This window comes from Bos indicus x Bos taurus, chromosome 5 (genome assembly GCF_003369695.1).
Source record: "Bos indicus x Bos taurus breed Angus x Brahman F1 hybrid chromosome 5, Bos_hybrid_MaternalHap_v2.0, whole genome shotgun sequence".
Classification (NCBI taxonomy): Eukaryota; Metazoa; Chordata; class Mammalia; order Artiodactyla; family Bovidae; genus Bos; species Bos indicus x Bos taurus.
The window spans coordinates 37,583,007-37,597,803 of record NC_040080.1 but is presented as its reverse complement, the minus strand read 5'-3'; the positions used below and the strand labels follow the sequence as shown (position 1 = coordinate 37,597,803).

Below are 14,797 nucleotides of genomic sequence, written 5' to 3'. Positions count from 1 at the left end.
TCTCTTTTAACAAACTCTAGAAATGGCCTGATTTCTACTAGGCAACAACACTGTACCCTAACAGTTAAGACACTGGAGTCTCTCACATTATAAGTAACATAATATAATAATGAAACACAGTATTTAGTAAATATAGTAAAGAAAGAGAAAGATACACCATTCCCAAAGCAACAGAAATAATTCTGTGCTGGCTGATGTAAATCACACTCAAGAAGCACCAGTAGCAGTCCACACACAATACGAACACAGTCACATACATATTCACCAGTCACTCAAAACAAGAAAGGTTCAATCAATTTTGTGGTTGTCTTACTGATTACTAAATAAAATTCACAAGATTTTGCTAATACTTATGACCCAATAAACATACATCTCCAAAAGAGTTAATGAAGTTTAGTTAAACAGCAAGAAGTAGTTTCTGCCATATAAATTGTATGAATCAAGTAGTGTTATATCAAATACGCACACGAACATCTGTCAGAGCAATTCTTATGGGTATTATGTTTTAGGGAAAAACTACTTTTAGAAGCAAACCCCTTTGGCCACGTGGCACAGCATGTGGGATCTTAATCCCCTGACTTGTGCCCTCTGCAGTGGAAATGCAGGCTTAACCAAGGATGCCCCAGAAACAAGCCCCTCTGAATGGAGTCCATGGATACCCTATTTCATCCTGAATCCTAAGTCATTCCAAATAGTGCTAGGACAAAGTCTAGTACACTACTCTAGACTGATAGGTCCATTTCATTTTCAGATGAAACTCAAATGCCTGTAGGAACCAGGCAGAAAGCAAAAACATATGAATCAAGTCAGGTGACAACAGGGAAGTTCTGTGGTCTTTCCTGGACAATGTTTGTTTACTTAAAGTCATGCAGGTGCCAACTTTTAAAAACCATTGAGCCAGCCAAGCAAAGTACTGGTTTAAAGAAGATAATGTGAGGACTTCTCCGGAGTTCCAGTGGTTAAGACTCCATGCTTCCACTGCAAGGGGGACAGATTTGGTCCCTGGTTGGGGAACTAAGATCCCACATGCTGTGTGGCGTGGCCAAAAAACAAACAAACAACAACAACAACAAAACCAAGAAGGAAAAGATAAGGTAGACAATTAGACAAGATAAGGAATGTTAAGACTGAACTCTGGTGGGCACTGACCCTAGAGACTTGCTCACCATAGTCTACATCTAGACCCCACTGCCCCCCAAAAAATACCCAAAACAAAAAACCTAGAATGGCTCCATACATTAAAGAAGCTTTTGCTAATCTAGATGGGAGATCATTACAGACCATACTAGAGAAGATCCAGATTGCCAGGGTAACTATCCAACGTTGCATTAATAGCTAAAAGTATTCTTCCAAATCTGCCACCTACTCCCAACACCAACCTCTGGTTAACTAACTACAGCAAGACACAGAGCCCTAGATACAGACCTGAACTGAACTACACTCCAGGAATCTCATTCTTCATGTGAGACAAGTCATACATAGGTTGAAAGTAAACAATTTAATTATGGCAAACTCCCAGTTCTGCTGTTGTCTTAGTGAGTTTATACCTCAATCTACTGCTTGAACCTCATTATGTCTAAAATTGCACTTATTATCTTAACATCATAAACTTGTTTCTCTGCTAGCTACTCTGAATCTTTTTATAACAAGAAGCTGATCACATTACTTGTTTAAAATTGTCCATGGCATGTACAGCAAGTCAAATGAGCTCAGCAAGATAAATAAGGACAACTCATACACAGACTGCTGATATCTATCAGAAACTTTATGAGAGTTTATTCATTAATTTCCCCCTTTTTGCCTGAGGCTTTAAGACCATGGCACTCCCAAGCATGATTGCATTTCTTCCTCACAACAGCCCAGTAAAGAAAGGAACTGAAACTTGGAAAAGTCAGCTGGTGAGCTTCGGAGTCCCACCCCGCCTATCTCCAATCTGCCTTTCTGGCCTTATCTGCTGCCCTTCCTCACCACTCACTTGGCCTTTTCATGCCTCCAAGCCCTGGCATGACCTATTCCTGAACCAGTTCTGTCCTATGCTCTATCTGCAGGGCTACTGCTGATCCTTCACAGCCCAATGTGACAGAAGCCTTACTGTGGTGACTTCCCTAAGGTTCCCTGCCAGGAGAGACATCAATTTGCCAGAAGAGACCAAATGGCATTATTTCAAGTGTGCTTTCTGCCACATGTAACAAATACCCCAGGTATAAGCACTGATCACATCATGTGCCTATCCCACTAAACTTGGAGCACTTCTGGGCAAGAACTTGCCCTGAATCGTTCTTGAGTGTTCACCTTGATAGCACTATATTGGACTCAGAGTAGGCATTACTCAATGAAATGAGTCCACTTATCAAATAGGGGATGGGGTGAAAGGAGAGTTTAAAAAATTAGCAAAATTTGCCTATAAAGGGTGGCAACTGTAGAAAAAGAAACTTACTGAACCTTGGAGTCAGATATCTGGAGATCTAATCCAGGTTCTGCTGCTAAATGATTACATGAAAGTGAAAAAGTGAAAGTGAAGTTGCTCAGTCGTGTACGTCTCTTTGTGACCCCATGGACTGTAGCCTATCAGGCTGCTCTGTCCATGGGATTTTTCAGGCAAGTTTACTGGAGTGGGTTGCCATTTCCTTCTCCAGGGGATCTTCCCAAACCAGGGATTGAACCCAGGTCTCCTGCATTGCAGGCAGATGCTTTACCATCTGAGCCACCAGGGTCCTATTCAAATCACCACAATGCTCTGAACTCAGGTCACTTTCCCCTCAGACCCAGGAATTACAGTACTTGTGTACTGTAGCTAGCTACAGGCCTAGTCTAAGGCCATCTGAGATAACACAACGTAGAAATTATACAAATGTAAGACATTATTTTAGGCATTTAGTTTAATTTTTTATGTGCTTTAATAATAGTGAATATTATTTTTGAAACAATAATAAAATGAGCTCAGGAATTATCCTGGCCAAGTGATTTTTGAGCACTAGGCTTGGAATGGTTTCCCAGGTGGCTCAGTGATAAAGAATCCACCTTCCATGGAGGAGAAATAGATTTGACCCCTGGGTAGGAGAGATCCTCTGGAGGAGGAAATGGCAACCCACTCCAGTATTCTTGCCTGGAAAATTCTATGGACAGACCAGTCTGGCAGGCTGCAGCCCACAGGGTTGAAAAGAGTCGGACACGACTGAACATGATGACAAAGCTTGGAATGCTACCTAAGGCAATGCTGTCACATTATCTTTGGAAATCTCAGAAAACTGGGTTCATGGTCTATGTTTCAGGATCGGATGCAGAAAGGTCAAAGAAAGGAAAGGAAGGGATGGGATAGTACAGAGCAAACATCCCCAGTCATGTTTGCTAATTGGCACTTGGGGATTTGGTGAGGAAGGCAGGAGCTGGAAGACTGGCTGGAAGTGGAAGAAATCAAATAAATTTAGGAAGTCTAGTAGTTTCTTACTGTATGACTTCCCATTACATTGCATCGTTCATGAAGTAATACGTATCCTAAATCCTCATAAAGGCGGATAGGTTGACATTTGCAGCAGTATTGAGGGAACCCCCTTTAGGCATATAAATTTTAAGTTTATAGACAGTTATTTTCAAACACTGGTTTAAAAAAGTGCCTATTACTTTTTTTAATATTTGGCGGGGGGTGGGGGGGACTTAGAAACTCCAACAAAGAGCAATATCTAGAAATTTTAAGAGTACTTTCTGATTTGTCCAGAATATCTGTAGCTGACAAGAGAATTTTCAAATTGGTTTGCCAATCGGCAGGAGGAAAAAAGGTCAAGACTCAGTTATAGTTATCCAAGGTTTATAGTTTCCTTTCAAAAAATGAATGGTGAAAAAAACTAATAAATAAAACCTTTTATAATGCCCCTTGAAAAAGCACAAAGAAATAACACATCAGTAATGCTCCCAGGTGGCTAGGAGGTAAAGAATTTGCCTGTCGATGCAGGAGATACAGCATATGCGGGTTTGATCCCTGGGTTGGGAAGATTCCCTGGAGAAGGAAATGGCAACCCACTCCAGTGTTCTTGCCTGGGATATCCCATGGATGGAGGAGGCTGGTGGAGCTACAGTCCATGGGGGTCACAAAGAGGTGGACACGACTTAGTGACTAAACAACACAAATGCTTTTAGAAGTCAGAAAGAAGGATGTATGATGAACTCAGGGTGTGGCAGCTGACAGGCTGCCAACGGGCCTCGAAAAACAGGCTGCTCTGCTCTGTCTGCCAAGGAGCAGGGTCTGGCCTTCAGCTGCCAGTGTTCCAGGGCAATTAGATTATGGAAGATACTTAATCCTCACAAAGTTCAAAAGAGACTGATAAACAAGACATAATGGCAATTTACGGATTTACACAGTAAGAAACAGAGGAACAAGAAACAGATAACTTGCACGTTTTGGCAAATGCACTCTGTTTTTGTAGGCAAGTTAGATGTAAAGACTTAAGAAAGTTGGTGAGCATGGCATCAAAACAGAGAATTGTTTATTCAATTCAACTGTTTAATGGCACAAGGAGAAAGTGGAATCTTAAAAAAAAAAAAAAAGATTGACCACTATCTTGCCCAGGACACCTCTGCCCATTCAAAGTGGCAGGAGGAGATGGCCAATATTAAGCCCTATTGCTGACAGGGCTTTCCCAGATGATGCAAAACTAGGGGGCTAGGAGTGGCCAGAAATATTACTGAGCAAAATTTGGGGGGGAAATTTCTGTGAAACATAAAGAAGTTGGGGTACTAAAAACAACTCCAAACCACAGAAAGCGTTTGCATTAGCAGGGCAGAAAAAATGTGAGACAGTTTGAGATAAAGATTTATGAACCTGAAGTCTTTATGAAAGAGGGGTAAACATAAAAAGAAGAGAAGGATTCTTCCATAGAAAGATGAAATGAACTTATAACTCCAAGATCCAGAAGGGATATAGAGCGATGAAAAGAGACTTCCAAACACTATATAATTTAACCATGATCACCATGGTTTTTCCATTCACATTATACATACATGGAAGTGTATGCCTTGTTTAAAAACCTAATCAGAGCAAAACCTATGTCTGTTCATCTCTGTAACAAAATTACAGCACCTGGCAAAGTGCTGAGCACACAGTCTGCATTCTATAAATGATGGTGAGTAACTGAACTCAAAATTAATGGATTTTAAATTATATATGTCTCATATCTAACAATTTCCTTTGGATTAAAAACTACAGTATCATTTGGTGTTATATTAACCTTCAGAGAGACAAATACTACTTGAGAGAGTCAACTACAGAAAAACCCAAAACTCCCTCCCTTAATCTGGATTAAATAATCTCCTTTAGAGACTGGCTTAAAAAACAAAATAAAACAAAAATTATTACTCTCTAACCAGAAACAAATAGGCTTTATAATATTAAAATTAAGCAAAACTAAGAACAGAAGGGACCAAATTATTACAAAGAATGATCTGGATAACTGGCACTTGTTATACTGCAAATGTATTCCTCTAATGGATTTCACACTGTTCTTTGTCTTTTATTTACTAAAGCCCTTTCTTCAGCCAGAAAAAGAACAGGATATAACTTGCAAGTCTAGAATTCCTGCACTGATAAAAACAACAGTAGGTGTCCTTGAATTTCCTGTTCACGTGTTTTGTCCAGACTCTCCTATTCATTAATGGAGAAGCTACCAATCGCAGTTCAGCATTCTTTCGTTTATCAAGCCTGGGGAAAGGAGATAACAAATCTGGCACTGGGGCCATCTATAAATAGATGTAGTGTCTCCAAGCATTTACCATCATACTTCTGAAATAGAAAAACAGAGCTGCTTTACCTGACCAGTACGATTTACCCAATGACTTCACCTTAACTTTCACCAAGTACATTTCAGAGGGCAGAACATCATTAATGCCTTGGAGAATAAACATTTTCCTAGATTCATTATTAGGTGCAACCTAGAATCCCAACAGGTCCTCAGGCTGGACACTGCCCTCTGGGTCCCCAACAGAGCAGCCACAGCTTCTTTCCTCTCTGAGGTACCATCTGAAGAACAAGATATTCACTGTCAGGTGAGAGCTCAAGTGCCAATACTAACTTTTATAGTCGTATTATCTCCAACCAACATTTACTGCAGATACACACAATGTGCCAGCACTGCCAAAGCACTGAGAATACGAAGACTGAGAAAACACAGTCCCTGCTCTTAAGGAGTTCACAGTCCTAGGGTGACACAAGGGAAAAGCAAGGCAAAGTATAGACTGAGGTTTAAGAGAGGAGATGCCTCAATTGACTCTTGTTGGTGATGATCAAAGAGTCCACAAGTCAGAAGGCCAGGGCAGAAGGGGAAGAGGCTAAAAGGGCTTGAAATCAACTGACACACTCAAGTGTAGAGAATGGCTTGAGTACATCTGGTGAAATAGCCAAAGATGAAGGTGCAAAGTCAGTCAGGAATCATAAAATGCTTTTCTGGCCATGTTAAAAAATTATCCTGAGTATAAATGGGAGTTGTCTAAGGCCTTTCAGTAAGTGAAGGGCAATAAAGAACAGTTATTGAGCACTTACCCAAGTACCAAGAACTCTTCCAAAAATGCTACATGTTTTAATGCTTTTGATCCTGCTAACCTCCCCTACAATTCTATCTGATTGGGACTTCAGATAGATTATGCTAGCATGGGGAGGATGCAAGAAGGCTGAGTAGACTAGACTGGAGGAGTGTAAATCAGCCTGGAGGACTCAATAATAAAAGGTCAGGGGTAACAAAACTGAGGGCCTGCAACCAAATTTTGCGTGACTTGTACTATGGTTCAGAAATGAGAAGATTTCACATACAAATCCAGATTTCTGGCTCCTCTCGAAAATTCCAATCTGTCAAGTTCGAGTCTATAATCCTGCCTGCAAATGGACGGCGAGGACAGAAGCAGTGGGTCCCTGAAAACCCCACTTCCTGCCAGAGTTCACCAACTTCCTTCCTCAGGCCCAGGCTCCTTCACTCCTTGTACCACCTACCTCCCTGCTTCCAGTAAGCATCTGAGATTACAACCCTTGGTTTAGGGCAGAATAATAAGGGCCCAATTTAATACATAGCAGAAGAGATTAAAAGAAGGGCTCAGATACTCAGCTGAAAATAATGAAATCTGTAATTCAATTTCAGATTTGGATGACTGGGTAAATCTTGATATCATTAATAAGAACAGGAAGTACATAAGAAATGCTAACTTGGTGGGGAAAGAAAATAAGTTCAAGGCTGATCCTGAGTTATTTCACCAGACACAGGATCCACGGCTCTAAAATGGATAGACATCAGGCCCGCCTTATAGAATTGATGTGAAGCTCCAAGGATGGCAAAGCCCAGTGATGAAGGTCCACATTGCTAGGTCTGAATTTTGGCCCAGACATTTACTAGGTACATCACTTCCAGCAAATTACTTAAACTTTCTGTGCTTCAATTTACTGTTGACTAAAAGATTATGGTGGCCAACTTATATATATAGTACATGCTTATCATGTTAATGGAGGACTTATAAGAATCACAAAAGATAATATTTGTAAAGGACTTAGAACAGTGCCTAGCAAAGAGAAACGTCATGTAAGTGTTTGATACCTCCATAGTAAATGAGAAAATCTTTTAAATACATGTGGCTCATATTAAATATACAAAAATGATCAATTTTCTTCCCTTCTTTACCCAATCCTCCTGCTCATTCCTCCTGTCTTGAGCAACTGTCCTGGTAAGTTAATTTGTAAATTTATTGTCTAGTGGATATTCTCTATGTCTTCTAGTCTTAAAACCTACTTGATTTGAAAGTTTAGAGTGCTTTTAGTGGTGAGAGAAAGGTATCAAAAAGTACTTTCTAAACAGAAAGACTTGAAGGAAAAAAAAAATTTTTTTTGGTGGAAGTCTTACTAGACGTTAGTGATGATCTGGGAATGTGACTATGACAGGAGAAAGTGTTTCAGAGAACTACTCATTCCTCTCACAGGATGGAGTTGTTCCCATGGGCCAACAGACATTCACTCCACTTAAAATCTATTTACTCTGCTTAGTGTGGAGAGCTTTTGCTTTTAATTAGTAAATGTGACGCTCTCCATGTGTGGAGAGAGAACTGGCTCTGTTTACTAGTCTGGAAGATCGAATCTGTACACAGTCATCCTTGCTTTCTGAGTGTCATAAGCCCGGTGGTAATGGCGCAGCGGTGCTAAAGTCAACATTATCATTTTTATTTTTAAAACTGTTTATAAAAAGGCACCTTTTCCTGGTGACCAAAATACAGTTCAAAGGTTGAGCTCCCCAAAGCTTATTTGGCTATAGTAATACTGTTAACAGCAGACTACTTAAGAATGTTCATCCAAATTCCCTCTGTACATAGTTTTTTTTTCTTTTAACTTGAAATGAGAAGGAAGTGTTTTTTGAAGCAAATGTAATCGAAGAAGCTAAATTAAATAATTAAACTAAGTTAAATTTGCCAAAGTAGTGGTAATTTTATCTAAAACCTGGCCTGTTTACAGATCTTAATGTTTAGGTAACGTAGTAACCCATTTTTCTCAAAAGTATTCAGAAAGAAGTCAACCATTCTTAAACATAGTTACATAGTTCAATTCTCCTATTGCTATAGCTCTGTCTGTAATGCATCAGATCTTGCCTGCAAACAACAGATGCTTACCTGAATCCACCAAGTCACAGTTAACTTAAAAAAATTAACTACCTCATCTGAAATGCCAGACAACTTCAAATACTGATAATTTAGCATCACAATGGAGAAGGAAACAAGCTTAGAGAGTAGCTGCTAAGTCGATTCAGTTGTGTCTGACTCTGTGTGACCCATAGACAGCAGCCCACCAGGCTTCCCGTCCCTGGGATTCTCCAGGCAAGAACACTGGAGTGGGTTGCCATTTCCTTCTCCAATGCAGGAAAGTGAAAAGTGAAAGTGAAGTCGCTCAGTCGTGTCCGACTCTAGCGACCCCATGGACTGCAGCCTACCAGGCTCCTCTGTCCATGGGATTTTCTAGGTCGCCCTAAAATTTTTTTAAAATCAAGTTCTATTAATTGGAAACCATAAGAACGTTCCCTAAGCCTGTTTGTTTTGTAAATAGACTGTTTTGTAAATAAGTTTATTTATATCATTTTTTTAAAAAAAGATTCCACATATAAGCAATTTCATATGGGATTTGTCTTTCTCTGGCTGACTTCACTTACAGACTTCTAGTTTCAAGATGAATAAGTCCTGGGGATATAATGCACAGCATGGAGACTAAGTTAACAATATTATACTGCTATTTGAAAGTTGAAAGTATCTGAAAGTACTGTATATTTGAAAGCTGCTAAGAGTAGATTTTAAAAGTTCTCCAGAAAGCAGGAATAGAAGGAACATACCTCAACATAATAAAAGCTATATATGACAAACCCATAGCAAACATTATCCTCAATGGTGAAAAATTGAAAGCATTTCCTCTAAAGTCAGGAACAAGACAAGGGTGCCCACTTTCACCATTACTATTCAACATAGTTTTGGAAGTTTTGGCCACAGCAATCAGAGCAGAAAAAGAAATAAAAGGAATCCAAATTGGAAAAGAAGAAGTAAAACTCTCACTATTTGCAGATGACATGATCCTCTACATAGAAAACCCTAAAGAGTCCACCAGAAAATTACTAGAAATAATCAATGACTACAGTAAAGTTGCAGGATATAAAATCAACACACAGAAATCCCTTGCATTCCTATACACTAATAATGAGAAAACAGAAAGAGAAATTAAGGAAACAATTCCATTCACCATTGCAACAGAAAGAATAAAATACTTAGGAATATATCTACCTAAAGAAACTAAAGACCTATATATAGAAAACTATAAAACACTGGTGAAAGAAATCAAAGAGGACACTAATAGATGGAGAAATATACCATGTTCATGGATTGGAAGAATCAATATAGTGAAAATGAGTATACTACCCAAAGCAATTTATAGATTCAACGCAATCCCTATCAAGCTACCAACAGTATTCTTCACAGAGCTAGAACAAATAATTTCACAATTTGTATGGAAATACAAAAAACCTCGAATAGCCAAAGCGATCTTGAGAAAGAAGAATGGAACTGGAGGAATCAACCTACCTGACTTCAGGCTCTACTACAAAGCCACAGTTATCAAGACAGTATGGTACTGGCACAAAGACAGAAATATTGATCAATGGAATAAAATAGAAAGCCCAGAGATAAATCCACGCACATATGGACACCTTATCTTCGACAAAGGAGGCAAGAATATACAATGGATTAAAGACAATCTCTTTAACAAGTGGTGCTGGGAAATCTGGTCAACCACTTGTAAAAGAATGAAACTGGACCACTTTCTAACACCATACACAAAAATAAACTCAAAATGGATTAAAGATCTAAACGTAAGACCAGAAACTATAAAACTCCTAGAGGAGAACATAGGCAAAACACTCTCCGACATACATCACAGCAGGATCCTCTATGACCCACCTCCCAGAATATTGGAAATAAAAGCAAAAATAAACAAATGGGACCTAATTAACCTTAAAAGCTTCTGCACATCAAAGGAAACTATTAGCAAGGTGAAAAGACAGCCTTCAGAATGGGAGAAAATAATAGCAAATGAAGCAACCGACAAACAACTAATCTCAAAAATATACAAGCAACTCCTACAGCTCAACTCCAGAAAAATAAACGACCCAATCAAAAAATGGGCCAAAGAACTAAATAGACATTTCTCCAAAAAAGACATACAGATGGCTAACAAACACATGAAAAGATGCTCAACATCACTCATTATCAGAGAAATGCAAATCAAAACCACTATGAGGTACCATTTCACACCAGTCAGAATGGCTGCGATCCAAAAGTCTACAAATAATAAATGCTGGAGAGGGTGTGGAGAAAAGGGAACCCTCTTACACTGTTGGTGGGAATGCAAACTAGTACAGCCACTATGGAGAACAGTGTGGAGATTCCTTAAAAAACTGGAAATAGAACCGCCTTATGATCCAGCAACCCCACTGCTGGGCATACACACTGAGAAAACCAGAAGGGAAAGAGACACGTGTACCCCAATGTTCATCGCAGCACTGTTTATAATAGCCAAGACATGGAAGCAACCTAGATGTCCATCAGCAGATGAATGGATAAGAAAGCTGTGGTACATATACACAATGGAGTATTACTCAGCCATTCAAAAGAATACATTTGAATCAGTTCTAATGAGGTGGATGAAACTGGAGCCTATTATACAGAGTGAAGTAAGCCAGAAGGAAAAACATAAATACAGTATACTAACGCATATATATGGAATTTAGAAAGATGGTAACAATAACCCGGTGTACGAGACAGCAAAAGAGACACTGATGTATAGAACGGTCTTATGGACTCTGTGGGAGAGGGAGAGGGTGGGAAGATTTGGGAGAATGGCAATGAAACATGTAAAGTATCATGTGGGAAACGAGTTGCCAGTCCAGGTTCGATGCATGATGCTGGATGCTTGGGGCTGGTGCACTGGGACGGCCCAGAGGGATGGTATGGGGAGGGAGGAGGGAGGAGGGTTCAGGATGGGGAACACATGTATACCTGTGGTGGATTCATTTTGATATTTGGCAAAACTAATACAATTATGTAAAGTTTAAAAATAAAATAAAATTGGAGGAAAAAAAAAAAAAGTTCTCACTAGACACACAAAAAATTTTAACTATATGAGGTGATGGATGTTAACTATTATGATAATCACTTCAGAATTTAATACATATATCAAATCATTACACTGTACATCTTAAAGTTACACAAGAGAAGTTCTTGGATAGTGAGAGAGAGAGTGAGGCATGACAGTGATCTGGAGATTTGGGGCTCCCAGGTTTAAGCTGTGGCTCTGAATTGAGACATGGACGAGTAAGATGAACAAAGACAAGGAATGCATTCAAAGAACTCGCCCTCCTTTGGCCTTGTCAGTCATGCTTCTGTCTACTTCTAATATCCAACAACATGAGTTTTCTAAGTTTTTTGCTTCTGTTATAAAGAGTATGGGTCAGTGAAAAGAAGACAAATTATTTTCTAAATAAAGAGTTCAACTTAAAGTTTAAAATTTACTCCTTAAAGGGTTAATTTTAAAGATAGACATTTAGAAATGGAAAAATAATCCTGTTTACAAAAGTAGCAAAGAGGAGGAGGAGAACAACATTCATAAAATGCCTAGAATAACCTTGATTCAAAAAAAAAAACTGTTGGCTTTTTGATGAAAAATCTCATCACAGACTGTTGGAAGGGAAGGGAAGAATTAGTCAATTAATGTGTTGGGACAATTGGCTATCTATTTGTGGGAAAAAAACAGTCGATGTTCATTTCATTCCAAAGGCCAAAATACATTTCAAATGGTACAAAAGGGTGAACATAAAGCTAAAGGGAAAAAAAGTAAAGGAAGGAAAAAGAAAGGGAAGGGGAAGAAAAAGATGAGGAGGAACAGGGAATAAAAGGAAAAGGAAAAATTAAACTTCAAAAAAATTACAAGAAAATTAGATGACTAACTGATCAGTTAAAGGAAAAGGACTGTCATAGTAGGAAATCATCACAAGGAAAATAGTCCTAGGTACAATTACCGAAAAATTTTGAATATACGTATATGTATCAAACAAGATTAAAAGATAGTACTTTTAAGGGAAACTGCAAAATAGCAGTATATATTAAACTTTTATGTTAAAAATACCTTATACCTACGTCAAAATAATTTCTTAAAATATATACAAGTTTTATAACACATAACACAAGTTTTATAACATTAAAGGTGTAAAGAGATAATAAAAGCCCTATTAATAAATGGATAATACTGACTGACAAATACATAAGTAAAAGCAGCTAACAAACATGAAAAACATTCAATGTTAGCAATAAATCAAAGACATGGAAACTTTAAAACTTTAAAATAATGCAATATATTCCCTATGTAAAAGTAGCCACAACCTGGGGGAAAACCTTGTTTGGGTCCAGTCTATAATCAAGTATCTTTCTACACATCATCTGTATCCATGTGGATGTTTTAATAGCTATATTGAGGTATAATGGATATGTAGGATTGTGTAACTTAAGGTTCACGCATGTTGTCACAAATTTCCTTTTTTTTTCCTGGGTGAAAACCATTCTAGTAGGCTGTGTGTGCGTGTACACCATTTTCTTTACCATTCATCAATCAGTGGACATTTGGACTGTTTCCATGTCTCGGCTACTGTAACATGAGGGTGCAGCAATCTCTTTGATAGTAACTGCATTTCCTTTGTATATTGCTGGACCATATGGTATTTGTATTTTTAATTTTTTGAGGAACCTCTATATGTTTTCCATAGTGGCTGTACCAACTTACATTCCCACCAATAATTTACAGGAGTTCCCATTTGTTCACAATCTCAATAACACTTGTTCTCTCTTGCCTTTTTGATAATATCCTTTCCAACCAGTATAGAGTGATATCTCATTGCTGTTTTGATTTGCATTTCCCTGATCACTCACCTAGAGCCAGACAACCTGGAATGTGAAGTCAAGCGGGCCTTAGAAAGCATCACTACAAACAAAGCTAGTGGAGGTGATGGAATTCCAGTTGAGCTATTTCAAGTCCTGAAAGATGATGCTGTGAAAGTGCTGCACTCAATATGCCAGCAAATTTGGAAAACTCAGCAGTGGCCACAGGACTGGAAAAGGTCAGTTTTCATTCCAATCCCAAAGAAAGGCAATGCCAAAGAATTCTCAAGCTACCGCACAATTGCACTCATCTCACACGCTAGTAAAATAATGCTCAAAATCCTCCAAGCCAGGCTTCAGCAATATGTGAATCGTGAACTTTCAGATGTCCAAGCTGGTTTTAGAAAAGGCAGAGGAACCAGAGATCAAATTGCCAACATCCGCTGGATCATCAAAAAAGCAAAAGAGTTCCAGAAAAACATCTATTTCTGCTTTATTGACTATGCCAAAGCCTTTGACTGTGTGGATCACAATAAACTGTGGAAAATTCTGAAAGTGATGGGAATACCAGACCACCTGATCTGCCTCTTAAGAAACCTATATGCAGGTCAGGAAGCAACAGTTAGAACTGGACATGGAACAACAGACTGGTTCCAAATAGGAAAAGGAGTACGTCAAAGCTGTATATTGTCACCCCGCTTATTTAACTTATATGCAGAATACATCATGAGAAACGCTGGGCTGGAAGAAGCATAAGCTGGAATCAAGATTGCCGGGAGAAATATCAATAACCTCAGATACGCAAATGACACCACCCTTATGGCAGAAAGTGAAGAGAAACAAAAAAGCTATTGATGAAAGTGAAAGAGGAAAGTGAAAAGTTGGCTTAAAGCTCAACATTCAGAAAACGAAGATCATGGCATCTGGTCCCATCACTTCATGGCAAATAGATAGGGAAACAGTGGAAACAGTATCAGACTTTATTTTTCTGGGCTCCAAAGTCACTGCAGATGGTGACTGCAGCCATGAAATTAAAAGATGCTTACTCCTAGGAAGGAAAGTTATGACCAACCTAGATAGCATACTGAAAAGCAGAGACATTACTTTGCCAACAAAGGTCCGTCTACTCAAGGCTATGGGTTTTCCTGTGGTCATGTATGGATGTGAGAGTTGGACTGTGAAGAAAGCTGAGCCCAAAGAACTGATGCTTTTGAAATGTGGTGTTGGAGAAGCCTCTTGAGAGTCCCTTGGACTGCAAGGAGATCCAACCAGTACATTCTAAAGGAGATCAGTCCTGGGTGTTCTTTGGAAGGAATGATGCTAAAGCTGAAACTCCAGTACTTTGGCCACCTCATGAGAAGAGTTGACTCACTGG

General features: G+C 38.9%; 1 protein-coding gene across 3 annotated transcripts in view; it reads right to left on the bottom strand.

Annotated features, from left to right (window-relative positions):
- STK38L (serine/threonine kinase 38 like) overlaps positions 1-14,797 on the bottom strand; it is an 84,011-nt gene that overhangs the window by 26,837 nt on the left and 42,377 nt on the right. The window lies entirely within an intron of this gene.